Raw genomic sequence first — 15414 nt, forward strand, 5'->3', positions numbered from 1 at the left:
AGATCTGTTCCTCTAGAGACATACAATATCTAATAACTATTTCAGTTAGCTCGAGTGTGTGTCCCAAGAGGCCAACAGCTATTCATTACTACTCAAGGTAAAGGCAGGTAGGACTCCCATCTCGACACCAAACTAGGCTGCTAATTCCCAGACATTCCTAGGGCCTGGCTTTTCCTGGCCATTGCCTCTCTCTTCCATATTTTGATGTATTTGCTTCATCTGTGCAGCATGTAAGGCTTCTTGCTGCACTGACTCTCCGAGTGCCCAAGGCTCACCCAAGCATCTAGGGATTTTTTTTCCTACCTAAGCCCAGATAGCTCAGTGAGGGAAGGTGTTTGCTGCCTAGCTTGAGGACTTGAGCTCAGTCTCCGGCTCCCACATACTGAAAGGGGAGAAGCGACTCTTGAAAGCTGTCCTCTGGCTGCCACACTTGTGCTGTGGCAAGTGTGTGCACACATACACACCAAGCAATCAGATACATGTAATTTTTAATTAATTAACTAATTTTGAAATAGGATCTCACTGTGTAGCTGTGGTTGGCCTTGAACTCACAGAAATCTGCCTGCCTCTGCCTCTTGGGTACTGGGATTAAAGTCATATACCACTATGCTTAGCATAAGTGTAATTTTAAAACAACAGCAAACACCAGTCCCTATGAACTGCCATAAGGTTGGAGCTGGTTTCTTTTTTTTTTCTGAGTGCTGACGCAGAAAGGTATAACTTTTCCTTTTTTTTTTTCCCTCTCTCTTTTATGTCTTTCTTTCAGATGCTGCCCAGGTTTAAGAAGACGAATACTTTTCTGGTGCTTTGGGCTTCCTCTAAAGCTCTCCTCCCCACCTTGTGTCAGTCTGTCCACCCTGTGTCTGACCTCCTGCCACTCTCTGGTGACCCACTCTTACTTCCTGTTTTCTGGGGTTTATTCTACTTGGCAATAAGGCTCTTCCTGGTTCTTTCATGGGTAAATCAAACCCCAAGGAGAAAATCTGTAACCCACAATGCCTGCCTCAGAGTCACTCCAATGGGTCAAGACCAAATTTGTTGGCTCCTGTCTTAGTTAGGGTTTTACTTCTGTGAACAGACACCATGACCAAGGCAACTCTTATAAAGGACATCATTTAATTGGGGCTGGCTTACAGGTTCAGTTCATTATCATCAAGGTGGGAACATGGCAGCATTCAGGCAGGCATGGAGCTGGAGGAGCTGAGAGTTCTACATCTGAAGGCTGCTAGAAGAAGACTGGCTTCCAGGCAGCTAGGGTGAGAGTCTTAAGGCCACGCCCACAGCGACACACCCACTCCAAGAAGGCCACACCCCCTAACAGTGCTACTTCCTGGGCCAAGCATATATAAACCATCACAATTCCCGCATGATCTCTAAGCTCAGAGACGTGCAGAAGGTTCAGGAGGAAGAGGGATGGCGTCAAGGTAGGGCTAAGAGACAAGTCACAGACATTTACTGGAATTTGAGCGTGTGTGTGTGTGTGTGTGTGTGTGTGTGTGTGTGTGTGTGTTTGTGTGTGTGTGTATGTGTGTGTGTGCGCGCGCTATCTGAAATCAGCCGTTATTGCCATAGTGCCTGGCACACTGCAGCCCCAGGGGGAACACTTCTATGTTACCTGACAATATGGCCCCACTAAGTCTTCATGCAGGATTGAGACAGGAGTTGTATCCTGGGGTTAAGGTCATCGTGGGCATAAGGAGCTATTGATGCTGCGGTTGAGTCAAGATGTTTTGAAAGTCTTCAAAGCACAGGCCTGTTTTGTTTTAGATAGTTAATAGGTAATCTTTCTTGGGAAATTTGGGGCAGAAGAAAGAAGAAAAGGCCAGGATGTTGAGGTTGCCGTGTCCAGGGATAGCTGCGGATTATTCTAGTCTCACACGGCGGAACCTAGACACCCAGGTCTTTTCTTTTCCCTTCCCTTCTTTCTTTTGTAAAGTTCAAACTTTATTTTAAAATGTTATGTAGAGAGAATCTTTTTATAAGAATCACCTGTGAGTTAAAAAGCCGATGGCTAATGAACCGAGGCAGGAAATAGGACGCGGGACGCTGATAGGAAGAGAGGATTCTGGGAAATAGTGAGAGACTAAAAGGAGATGCAGGGAGAGAGAAATTCTAGTGAAAGATTCGGGAAAGATGCTGAGAGAGGCACTGAGGAGACATGAAAGAAGGAAGAAACAGGCTGGGACTGGAGGAGAGGTAACTGACCAAATGGTAGACAGAATAGTTTGAATGGGTTCAATAAGTTACGAGCTAGCCAAGGAATGAGCCAAAGTTTAGGGCCTAGGTGCTTAATAATAGTCTCAGAGTTGTCAATTCTGGTAACAGGAGCTGGGAGAAAAAAACCAGATTTTTTTTAAACAATTTTAATTATTACTATTTATTATTATTACTATTATTGTGTGTGTGCACATGCAAGTGTGTGGGTGGGGATATGTGTACATGTGGAGGCCAGAGTTTTGTGCATCTTTCTCAAGGGTTCTCCACATTATTCTTTTTTCTTTAAAGATTTATTTATTTATTTTATGTATATGAGTACACCATTGCTCTCTTCAGACACACACCAGAAGAGGACGTCGGGTCCCATTACAGATGGTTGTGAGCCACCGTGTGGTGCCAGGAATTGAACTCAGGACCTCTGGAAGAGCACCTGGTGCTCTTAACCGCTGAGCCATCTCTCCAGCCCTCCACACTATTTTTTTGAGACAGGTTCTCTCATTAGATATAGAGCTCACTGTTTTGGTTGGACTGGCCAGAAGGGAGAGCCTCTTGTCTCTGCCTCCTCCCAGCACTGAACTCAGACACCGCTAGGCCCATAGAAGCCAATCTGAATTTGTTCTGTCATCTAATATAACTTCTATTTTAAAAAGTATCAATACTCACTGAGACATCCTACCAGTCCCAAACTTTTATTTATTTTGTTTGCTTGCTTGCTTGTTTGTTTATTTATTTTTGAGACGGGGTCTCATGTGTAGTTCTGGCTGGCCTGGAGTTCTCTATGTAGATCAGGTTGTCCTCAAACTCTACCTGCCTCTGTTTCTTGAATGCTGGGGTTAAAGACGTGCCCCCATGAGAGGACCTTGAGTAGAGTAATCTACTTATATTTGTGTGTATGTTCATCTATGTAAGATATATGTGTGCATACATGTATTTGTATATGTGTATATGGAACTCGAAAGCCAACTTCCTCAGGAGCGATCGAAAGTTTTTGAGATAGGGATACTCTCTGGAACCTGGAACTCAACAACTGAGATAGGCTGGCCAGCTATGGCGTTGCTAGGATGTTCCTGTCTCTGCCTCCCCAGGGCTAGCACTCTGAGGGCACCGTCACCCCTTTCATGACCAGTGGGGCTGAACTCAGGTCATTTTCATGACCAGTGGGGCTGAACTCAGGTCCTCATGCTACCTTCCAGACCTGGGACTTCTGATCTTCCTGCCTCCACTTCTGGAGACCTACAGGAGCACACGCCACACACGGGCTGTGAAATGTTGAGGATCAAACCCAGGGCTTTGTGTATGCTGTGCAGACCCTCTGCACCCGGGGCAAGCCACGTTCCCAGCCCCCATGTCTTACCCCGCTTTCTATTGCTGTGATAAACATTATGACCAAAGGAAGCTAGGAGAGGGAAGGGTTTGCGCCTTCCATGTCCTGATTACAGTCAACCTGACAGGGAGAAGCCAAGGCAGGAACTCAAACGGGGACAAAACCCGGGGGCAGGAACAGAAGCGAAGGCCTTGGTGGAGTGCTGCCTCAGGGCGTGCCCGTGGAGTTTGCTCAGCCTGCTTTTTTTATACAACCACCTGCCCAGGGATGGCACCAGCCCTTTCCATCAACCAGTAGTCATGAAAATGCCTTAAAACTCTGCTGGCAGGCCGTCCTGTTGGAGGCACTTTGTCACTTTTTCCTCCTCCTACACAACTCTAGCTTGTGTCAAGTTAACAACAACAACAAAAAGAACCAGAACACCCCACAATAAGCCTTTATTGATTACTTACTGTGTATGACTCTAGAGGTTCAAAGGTGAGTGGGATCCAGGAGTAGCTCTTGTACGGGCAGAATCACTACACAAATGGCCATGGGGAGTTGGATAGCGTCCAATAGCAAAGGAGCTTTGGCTGGAGGAAGCTCCTCTTCCACGGGAATTGTGCCCACTTACGTAGCCAACTCATACATAGGAACCTTAAAAAAGCGGTTTTCCAGATCGGGGTCAGGATGGGTCTGTTTGCAGCTGGGCGCTACAGGTGGGGCAGCGGAATTGACAGGACCATAGGGAGGAGGATTTGGCAGCAACTGACAAAGATATGTCACCCTTTCTTTTTCATTCTTTTGTTTTCATTTCCCCCCACCCCCCCACCGCAGGGACTAGACTTCTTTTGTGAAAAGTCAAAATTTTCAGAGTTTATTATTGCAGCAGTGTTGGTAACTTCTGAGATCAGAAAGAAGCCCAGTGCTCTACACAGGTGCTGCCATTTGCCGGAATGCTGTGTAGAAATGGGATCTCGGAGATTGGGGAGGAAACCCTTGGACTAATCGGAACACCCTGTAAGGCATGCTGGTAGGGGAAACATGAGGTAACTGTGTCAGACTGTAGGAAAAAAAGAGGAATTTTTTTTTTCATGCACATATAATGTATGTATACAATGTATGTAACATAGTAGGTTAGTATGGGGCATGGATTCAGTCCCTATCACATTCTCTGGTCCCAAATTCATTCTCTACTCTCTCTAGACATGAGTTATTTGGGTGAAGGTATGCCAGACCAAAATACACACACACACACACACACTCTCTCTCTCTCTCTCTCTTTCTCTCCCTCTCTCCTACTCCCTCTCTTTCTCCCTCTCTCCTTCTTTCTACCTCTCTCCCTCTTTCTCTCTCCCCTCTCTCTCCCTCCCTCTCTCCCTCTCTCCCTCTTTCTCCCTCTCTCTCCCTCTTTCTCCCTCTCTCCCTCTGTCTCTTCTCTCCCTGTCCCCCCCCCCCCCAGGTCAGCTTGTAATTTACCACATAGCCAAGGACAACCTTGAACCCTGATCCTGCTGCCTCTTCCTCCAACTTTCTGGCATTATAGGAGCAGTCTACTTTTTTGGTCTTGGACTTTTAAAATTCACGAGTGGTCACCACCAAAAAAATAACTGAATGCCAAGCTGGTTTCGGGATCTCTGCTCTGGTCTCTAGGGCGGTGCCAGGTGAATCCCATGGCTTTACTCTAGTGGTTCGGTGTCTGGTTCATTGGGAGCTTATCACAGCTGCTTACCACTGGGATCACAGGACACAGCCCTGTATGGTGTTATGCTCGGCCTTATGTCCCTTTGAGGAGGAATGTTTCTTTGTAGCCCAGGCTTCCTGCCTCAGCCTCTTGAGGGCTGGGGTTACAGGCATGTTCCACCATGCCCTGCCTCAGTTATCCTTTGCCCAAAGGCAATCTCGGCATTTAGTTCCTCGGGTTGACAAAGCATGAGTCTACAGTTCGTGACAGCTGCTCAACACAGTGTTAGCTCTCATTTCCCCTCACTTCCCCTTGCAAAAGAAGAGAGGCTTTGAGGTTTCACAACTTCTGGGCTGGCTCCTGAAAAGGTCCTGTGTCTCAGACATCTGAATCGCCTGCTCAGGGCTAGCTAGCTAGCTACTGGAGGCTGTGTGGCTACTCCATCAACCTGGACACTATAGCTCACCAGATGCAGGTGTTTTCTGACAGATTTGGTCCCTGGTCAAGGCTCTGCCTGTCAGTCAGCATTTCCTGTTCCAGGGGAAAGTCCCCTTTAAAGCTGCGTGTTTAAAACTGAAACCAGAGTCTAACGGCTGGCTGCCACAAAGGCAGGACACTACCAATTTCAGGATTCCGGTTCCTTCTAAAACCTGTCCTGGAAGCCCAAGGCCAGAGAAGCTCAAGGAGTCCAGCTTTTGGCAGTATCAAAATCTGGATTGATTTTGTCTCCATAAAGTATTTTTGTCCTCTGTCTCTCTACTCTTTCAAGCCCCTCCCTTTTTTTTTTAACCATTCACATTTTAAATTTAGCCAAGTGTATAGTACACCCGGAAGATGAAAGGGACCCAATGAGTGATCCTGTCTTCCTCCAAGGAAGTGAGTCTGAGGCATCTTCCTCATTTCCTTTGGAAACCTCAAGAGAGGGTAGGAATGTACCTCATGGGCCAGGCAGGTAAGGCAAATGAGACCAGCTTTCTTGGGTTGGGCCCTGAGTGTGTGTGTGTGTGTGTGTGTGTGTGTGTATGCGCGCGCGCGTGCACGTGCACGTGTGCGTGCACATGCATGCTTGTATGTGAAGGCCAGAGGTCAACTCTGGGTGTCCCTTTTTTTGAGATACTGACCACGCTGCTTTTATTTTTGTCACTGTTGTCATCTCATTCCTGGAGTTCACCATGTAGGCAAGGTTAGCTGCTCACTGAGCCTCAGGACCTGCCTGTATCTGACTCCCTAGCCCTGAGATTACAAGTGTTGCTACCCTGCTTGGTGTTAAATGAGTTCTGAACCCGACCCCAGGACCTCATGCTTGTGTATTGAGCATTTACTGAGCTGTCCCTCAGCTGTTGTTGTTTGTTTTTGGAGACAAGGTCCTGCTATGTAGCCCAGGTCAGCTTTGAACCCATGGCGGTTGTGGTGCCTCAGCTTTCCAGTGCTGGGTGGTGCCACCATACCTGGCTGTGTTTGTGTTTGTTTTTTGGATAGTCTCATATAGCTCAGACTAGCTTCTAATTCATTATGTAGCTAGTGATAATGAACTCTTGACCTTGCCTCTACCTCCTGATTACAAGTATGCTACCGTGCATGGCCTTGGCTATCTTTCTGAGACAGGGTCTTGTTATGTAGCCCAGGTTAGTCTGAAACTTAAAATCCTCTTGTCTCAGCCTCCAGAGTTCTGCAATGGTAGATATTATAGTTACACTCATTCAATTGCCACATGAGAGATTTTTGTTGTTGTTTATTTTTTTGAGACAGGGTTTCTCTGTGTAGTGTTTGCTGTAGACAGAATTGTATGAAATTTCATGTCAGCATCTCATGTAGAGCTAAGCAGTGGTGGTGCACACCTTTGATCCCAGCATTTGGAAGTCAGAGGCAGGGGTATTTCTGAGTTCGAGGACAGCCTGGTCTACAGAGTGAGTTCCAGGACAGCCAGGGCTACACAGAGAAACCTTGCCTCAAACAAAACAAACAAACAAACAAACAAACACCCCCCAAAAACAAAAAACATAAGAGATGGCTCAGAGGTTAAGAGCACTGACTGCTCTTCCAGAGGTCCTGAGTTCAAGTCCCAGCAATCACATGGTGGTTCATAACCATCTGTAATGAGATCTGGTGCCCTCTTCTGGTCTGGAGGCATATGTGCAGGCAGAATGCTATATACATAATAAATAAATAAATAAACAAATAAATCTTAAAAAAAAAAAAAAGAGTTAAAAAATAAAAGGTGAGGCAAGAAATAGGCGAGCATGCACCCATTCTTCTGCCCCTGACTGTGGATGCAATGTGCCTCTCTGCTATACGCTCCCGCCTTGACTTCTCCACAGTGATGCAATGTGCCTCTCTGCTTTACACTCCCGCCTTGACTTCCCCACAATGATGGACTACCAGTAAACCAGTAAATCTTTTCTCCCTTAAGTTGCTTTTTGTCATGCATTTATCCCAGCAACTGGACAGGAAACTAGGTGCTATATAATCAAGGATGACTGTGAACTTCTGACCCTCTTCCTTCCACCTCCCTAAGGCTGGGACTGCAGGTGCGCACCCCCATGCTAGATTTAGTGTTGGAGATCAGAACCGTTGCTATGTGTGTGGTGGGCAAGTACTCTACTGATGTTGCCATGTTCACAGCCCTGGCTGCAGGATGTGCCTTAGAAGTAGAAAGTTCTCCTAATGTGTGTGGGAGCCTGTGTTAGATCCCTCGTACCCCAAACCAACCCAGCAACCACTAACAAAATCCTCTACCTATAAAGCACCTTAAATCCTTTTTGAAACAAGGTTGGGTTCGTGGGTGTACATCCCATCGCCTCCCCACATAGAGAAGTAACAAGATGGTGTTAAAAACCGATGTGGGTGACCTCTGGATATTGCCCACTGAAGTGAATGTTTTAGGTTAAGGAAATAATGATAAACATGACCTTTCACCTTACACTTCTACCTCACAGTACATCACTGGGGGACGTCAGAACCCAAAGTAGGAACCTGCAGGCAGGAACTGAAGCAAAGAGTAGAGGAATGCTGCTTACTGGCTTACTCTCAATGACTTGCTGAGTTTGCATTCTAATAACTCCTAAAATCACCTGCCTAGGTGTAGGTCCCTTGTTCTGGAGGGTGTCCCACGACGATCTCCCGGCTGTCTCTTCAAGCTGAGTCGGTCCAGGCCTGGGCTGGGCCAATAAGAAGCTAGCTAGCTGGCAAGGAGGCAGTGTGGTGTCCCAGGAGGGTTCTGGGAGAGCAGATCTCTCCCCAAGTGTTATAGCTCTTGTGACAGAAACTCTCGGACATCAGGATGATTCTTGGGCACTTTACTTCCCCTGAATAGAGCCCTTATATACAGTTTCAGGGTGGGTTAGGGTCTGGCAGCAGATAACACCTATTGGCTTGGTCTGAGAGCTTGGATATACCTCATCTGCATGTGGGAGAGCCTGAGGCACTGTTCCTCTGTGACCGATGGTCATAAACCTCTCTGTGGGAGGGGTTGTTGGAGGGCTGAAGCTAAATGAAGAGAACCAGGGCCTGGGAGCAGAGCCGAACACCTGCAGTCCAGTAAGGTTCCGGGGTTCCAAGCTCATGCTCGACCAAGCACCCAGCTGCTTCTCACAGCCCATCGTCCCACACCTAGGGATTGATACTGCCCCTAGTTGGCTGGGTCTAGCCACATCAATATTTATCAAGAAAATACCCTACAGACTTACATACAGTAATCTGCTAGGCCCGTTGTCTCAACTGAGGCTGACTTCCCTGATGACTTGAGACTGTGTCAAGTTGACAAAAATTTTTCTAGCAGGGGGACAGAACAGAGAGTGATAAAGCAGGACACCAGTATGTATGTAAGCTTACAGTATACACTACACTACACATATACATATTAACACACATACGCATAATCACGTATACACACATAGAAGTCTTCATGTATGTAATGTTATTTAATTCTGCAGTTATACCAGTAGAAACATTTTTGTAGTCAGCAAATATCTATTAAGCACCTGCCACGTGCTGGTTATTGTCAGTGTTGTGTTAGGCAGTGTTGGCAACTGAGCAATGAGAAAAAGTCAAAACTCTCTCTTTCTAGCTAAGTTGGTAGAACGCTTGTCTAACACACACAGGGCCCTGGGTTCAGTCTCCAGTACCAGGTAAACCAGATCACAGCACTTGGGAAATGGAGACAGGAAGGCCAGAAGTTCTAGGTCATCTCGGCTACATAGCAAGTTAGTTAAGACTATGATATGTGAGACCCTGAAAAAGAAAACAACAAAGAAGAATCTGGCCACAGGAAGCCCCCAGTAAAAGCAACTTTTTCTCAGTTATGTGCTCAGGGACGCTCTTATTGCTTGTCCCTCTTTGCCTTTCCTTCTTCTAAAAATCTTAGGAATATATCATCACTCAATCAGGCCTCTATACAGCATAAGAAAAGTGTGATAATTTAGGTACCTCTCTTGTACAAACCAGTAATGACGGGCTTGGAATAGCATGGCTGGCAGAAGCAACCACACTGTAAGGCTTCCCATCTGGTGGTGTCTGATTAGATCCATCTTGTCATCAAAGAAGATGCTTCAAGAGACCAAGTGTAGTGGTGCACACCTTCAATCTCAGCACTTAGTAGGCAGAGGCAGGCAGAGTCTGTGAGTTCAAGGCCATCCTGGTCTCCATGAGCTTCTAACTGAATGTGTTCTCATCGTTCCCACTGGTCTGACTATTTTTCTACAAGAGATATCTGGCTGGGCCTTGGACCACACTGGCACTAGCTGACTGAGAATCCTTCCTTTCTGCATCCGTGTTCTAGGGGTACTGGGGTGCTCCCTGTACTCTCTGCCTCTTCCAGCTGCATTAGGAAGAGTCCTCTGAGAACCTCATGTGAATCTCCAGGTTGCCCTTCTGTTCTCAATACTTCCGTAGCCTGGGACACTTCTCCATTTTTTTCTAGCCACACAGTTCCTTCTCAGATCTCTCTTCCCCTAACTCTCAGACATTTCCCCCTCTATTTCCAAAGAAGAAAACCTTACCTATTGTGGTAGTTTGAATGTAATTGGGCCCCATAGGCCATAGGGAGTGGCATTATTAGGAGATGTGGCCTTGTTGGAGGAAGTGTGGGGTGGGCTTTGAGGTCTTCATGCTCAAGCTGCACCCAGTGTAGCACAGTCTCCTTCTGCCTTTGGATCAAGATGTAGAGCTCTCAGCTACTTCTCCAATAACATGTCTGCCTGCCCTGCAGGATGCTGTATTTCTTGCCATGACGATAATGGACTGAACCTTTGAAGCTGTAAGCCAGCTCCAATTAAATGTTTCCTTTTATAAGAGTTGCCATGGTGGGCTGGAGAGATGGCTCAGTGGTTAAGAGCACTAGCTTTTCTTCCAGAGGTCCTGAGTTCGGTTCCCAGCAACCACATGGTGGCTCACAGCCATCTATAAAGAGATCTGGTGCCCTCTTCTGGCCTGCAGATGTACATGCAGGCAGGATGCTGTATACATAATAAATAAATCTTTAAAAAAAAAAAAAAAGAGTTGCCATGGTTATGTTGCCTCTTCACAGCAATGGTACCCTAACTAAGACACCTATATAAATTCAATATCTTTAAATTTGGAAGCCAAGACTCAGACATTTTGGTCTTTGACTGCTGTAATCACTGGCCCAGGAATCAATGGGGACTTGTATCTTTCTATAAACATTGGTATCCTTAATTTCACTTATCCATTGAAATTGGTTACAATTACAATGTATTACAAAGTCCCATGTAATTGACAGATACATTGTCATACTATTGATCTTGTTGCTAGTATACCTTTGAACAATTAGCTATTAGATCAATTGAGACAGGAAATGGGCCAGTGAGATGGCTCAGGGGGTAAAGGCACTTGCTGCCAAGTCTGATGACTTGAGTTCAGTCTTTAGGATTCACATGGTAACAGGAGAATGGTTTGCAAGCTGGTCTCTGACTTCTACATGCATTGTGTAATGGACTCAACCCACTCCCTCCCATAGATAAATATGTCTTTTTAAAAAAAAACAGAATAGGAAAATAAAATAGAAATCGTTTTGTGTGTGTGTGTGTGTGTGTGTTTTGAGACAGGGTCTCTCCACATAGTCCTGGCTATCTTGAAAGTGCCTCCCTAGTACTGAGATCACAAGCTTGTGCCACTATGCTTGGTTATATTTCTTTTATTGCTGTTTCTAGTATGGTTTGGTCTCTAGGTATTACACTGTTCTCTGGGTTTTTATTTTTGTTCATGATCACAGAAAAGCCGATACAAAATGTGTCCACTTATCTGCTGCTATTCCAGAAAGGGCCACTAGGTGGTGCACCTGCGCCCTTTCTGAGGTCTGGTCTTTGCTTGCTGTAGCAGCCATGTCTTGCAGCCTAGCTGGGTTGAGATCCTTGTAATCGTGTATAAGAGATATCTGTTTCCCCTCAAAACCACAGAGATTTCATTGAAGGGCATTCCCAGGCAGAAATGAATTCCAGCGGAGGGAGGGTGATGGTATCGTGGAAATGGGGCACAACAGTGATGATAAAGGTGAGCAGAAGAGCGGCCCTTCAGTTCCATGTCTGAAAGGCAGGTAGGGTTTAGCCAAGCAATCTATGATTGGGAGCCTGGACACTCACAGTGTATAATGATAATGCTAGAGAGACCACCCCCAAACATCACTAAGAGGAACTGCACTTGACAACGTAAGGGTCCAGCTAGGGGCAGTGGTGGGGTCTGGTGAGGGAGAAAGTGCCATTTAAAAGTATTTAACTTCAAAATTCCTTTAAAGAAGCCTTTTATAGTGACTCACACCTGTAATCCTACCTCTTGGGTGATAAGGCAGGAGATTCAAGGAGCCCAAGGTTATTCTTGGCCATATTGTAAGTCTGAGGCCAGCCTGGGGTACATAATATCCTATCTCAGTTTTTCCTGTTGTTTATTTTTATAGCTTAACAGAGCTATCTGTGGTTGCTCATAATATCTGGAATCTAGTTCTTAAATTTGAGGCCAGCCTTGGTTACTGGTTAGTGAATTTAAAGCCTCACTATTTAGTCTAAACACACACACACACACACACACACACACACACACACACACACAGAGAGAGAGAGAGAGAGAGAGAGAGAGAGAGAGAGAGAGAGAGAATATAGCTCAGCAGAGAATTTACCTACCATGTATAAAGCCCAGTCACTGCTACCACATCTGGTAGTGAATACCTCAGGAGGTGGAAGCAGCATCATCAGAAGCTTAAGGTCATCCTTAACTACTATCTTAGGGTTTCACTGTTATGAAGAAACACCATAACCAAGGCAACTTTTATAAAGGAAAACATTTAATTTTATAGTTTCAGGGGTTCATCTATTATCATGGCGGGAAGCAATGCAGTAGGTAGGCAGACGTAGTATTGGAGGAGTTGAGAGTTCTACATCTTGATCTATAGGCAGCAGAGGGGCCTGTCTTCCACAGGCAGCTGGAAGGAGGCTCTGATTCCACACTGGGTGGAGCTTGAATGTATATATGAGATCTCAAAGCCCACTTCACAGTGACATACTTTCTTCAGCAAGGCCACATCTACCCCAACAAGGCTACACCTTCTAATATTGCCACCCTTCATGGGCCAAGCATTCAAACACATGAATCTCTGGGAGCCAAACCTATTCAAACCACCACATTCCACTCCCTGGCCCCTATAGACTTGTAGCCATAACATAAAGCAAAATGCATTTAGTCCAACTTCAAAAGTCCCCATAGTCTATTACAGTCTCAACAATGTTTAAAAGTCCAAAGTTCAAAGTCTTTACCAAGATTCATGTGCTCTCTCTCTCTCTCTCTCTCTCTCTCTCTCTCTCTCTCTCTTTCTCTCTCTCTCTCTCTCTCCCTTTTAAAAGATTTATTTATTTAGTGTATGTGAGTACACTGTCACTGTCTTCAGACACACCAGAAGAGGGCATCAGATCCCATTACAGATGGTTGTGAGCCACCATGTAGTTGCTGGGAATTGAACTCAGGACCTCTGGAAGAGCAGTTAATGCTTGTAAATGCTGAGCCATCTCTCCAGCCCCTTCATGCAAACTTTTAATTGAAATTCCATATAAAATAAAAATAAAAAACAGATCACATACTTCCAACATCACAGGATATATATTACCATTCCAAAATGTCATAGTGAGGAAATACTGGACCAAAGCAAGACCAGAAACCAGCTGGGCAAATTCCAAACTCTACATCCCCATGTCAGATGTCCAACTCCTTCCAGCATTATTGACTGCAGCACAATTCATTCTCTTGGGCTAGTTCCGCTCCCCATGAGCAGCTTGCCTCGGCAGGTATCATATGGCTCTGGCATCTCCTACATCTTGGGGTCTCTAAGATAACTTAAACTTTACAGGTTCTTGTTCCAGTGTCTGGGATCCAACCATCGTCTCCTGGGCTCCTCCAAAAGGCCCGAGTCACTTCTACTCTACTCCTCAGCTGCTGCTGATCTTAGTGCTCATCCCATGGTACTGACATGTCCAATGCACTGAGGTCTTCCACTACAACTAAGCTGCACTTTCACCAATAGCCTCTCAGAGGCTGTATTCATGGTGCCACGCCTCAACTGCTTTGCATGACCCCTTCAGTCCTGGGCCTTCAGCTGCCACTGACTGAGGCTACACCTTCACCAGTGGTCTTTCCTGGCTTCTCACAGTGCCAAGCCTCAACTGGTCTTCCATGACCACTTCATGCTTTCAAACCCAGTCCACCTGGGTGATCCTTACACATTACCAAGTTTGGTTGCTAGCACAATGTCTACCTCTGGAAGATGGCTTCTTTGTGCTCTAAGAAAATACTTCACAGAAGATTTCACCTTAGTCATGCTGGTCTCTTTTTAATCACGGCTAATTTCATAGTTCTAGCATCAACTGTCCCGGTGACCCCTTCTATTCTTTTTTTTTTTGTTTTTTTTTTTTGGATTTATTATTTTTATTTATTTATTTATTTATTTTATATTTTATTTACATTTAAGATGCCATCCCCTTTCCCCATTTCCCCTCCCTAGAACATCCCTGTCCCATGCCCCCCTTTCCTTTTTGCTTTTATATGATTTTTTTAAAATGTTAATCAAAGGATTTATAAGTTTGGTAATGCTCAATCAGAAGCATAACCCAATACCCAACCTAGATATAAAAACTATCTTTGACTGGTGGAGACATGTGAACATCTGCCTCCATGCCCCCTCTCTCTTTCTCTCTCACATCACCTAGCTTCTCCTCTTCTTCATCTTCTCTCCTTCTTCCATCTCTTCCTCTCAGTACTCCTTCCCACTTAGCTCCTCCTACATATCACTCTTCCTGTTAAAGTAGAACTTTTCTCTCAAAATACAATTAGAGCATACTTATTCCTAATTGTACCAGTGAGGTACAAGATAGTCCTAATACCCAGTCCATCATTCTGTTGACTAACCAGAACCTCTGTCATCTCTTCTAACTAAAACACTTACTTTTGATCCTGGCTTTTTGGCTTTAGAATGAATGTCAGCTGAAAACCATCTACTCAGATCTTTTCTCTCAAAGTAAATAGCCAGGATTGGTTATGAGACTATAGGTCTTCAACCCCATCAGAAATCCAGAATGACTGAGTTAACTGAAGTTATGGGAAGCACTAAGCATAGCTTCTAAAACTTAGCCAATTTATAGAGACCGCTGAACACCTGAAAAGCCCCTATACTACTGAACGTTGGAGCATCAAATCTTCAGCCTTCTGGCCCAGAATCATCTGACAGACGTTAGTGATGCAGGATTATTAAGGGCTGATTACTCTGTCTAGGCAGATATAATCAGTCGACCATTCTGCATGTGTGTCCTTTTCTGGACAGTAATTTGTCTGTAGATGGAGAGAGGCAATTCTTGCCTAGTGGCTGTCACCACACAACTGGAGTATCTCCAAGGATGCTCAATTTCTTCTTAGAATCCACGACAGGAAGCTGTCAGGAGCAGACAGGTCTCTAATCAAAATAAACATTAATATATAAATATTTGTAGTGTCAGTTCTATGGACTTCTGATGTTTTGAAAACCAACTATCCATGTAAGGTAACCTGGACTGTTGTCTGTTCACTCCTCTCAGCTATTTCTAACTAAAATATGGAAAACACCCTAACAATAAACTCAAAACCATGAATTTGCTAAAGTCCCTTAACTCATAGGTTAACCGTCCCAAATCAATTAAAAAAGGACTGGGTCTAGGCCTTGTATTCCTAAATGTGTTATACA

The sequence above is a fragment of the Arvicanthis niloticus genome, chromosome 9 (assembly GCF_011762505.2).
Source record: "Arvicanthis niloticus isolate mArvNil1 chromosome 9, mArvNil1.pat.X, whole genome shotgun sequence".
Taxonomy (NCBI): Eukaryota; Metazoa; Chordata; class Mammalia; order Rodentia; family Muridae; genus Arvicanthis; species Arvicanthis niloticus.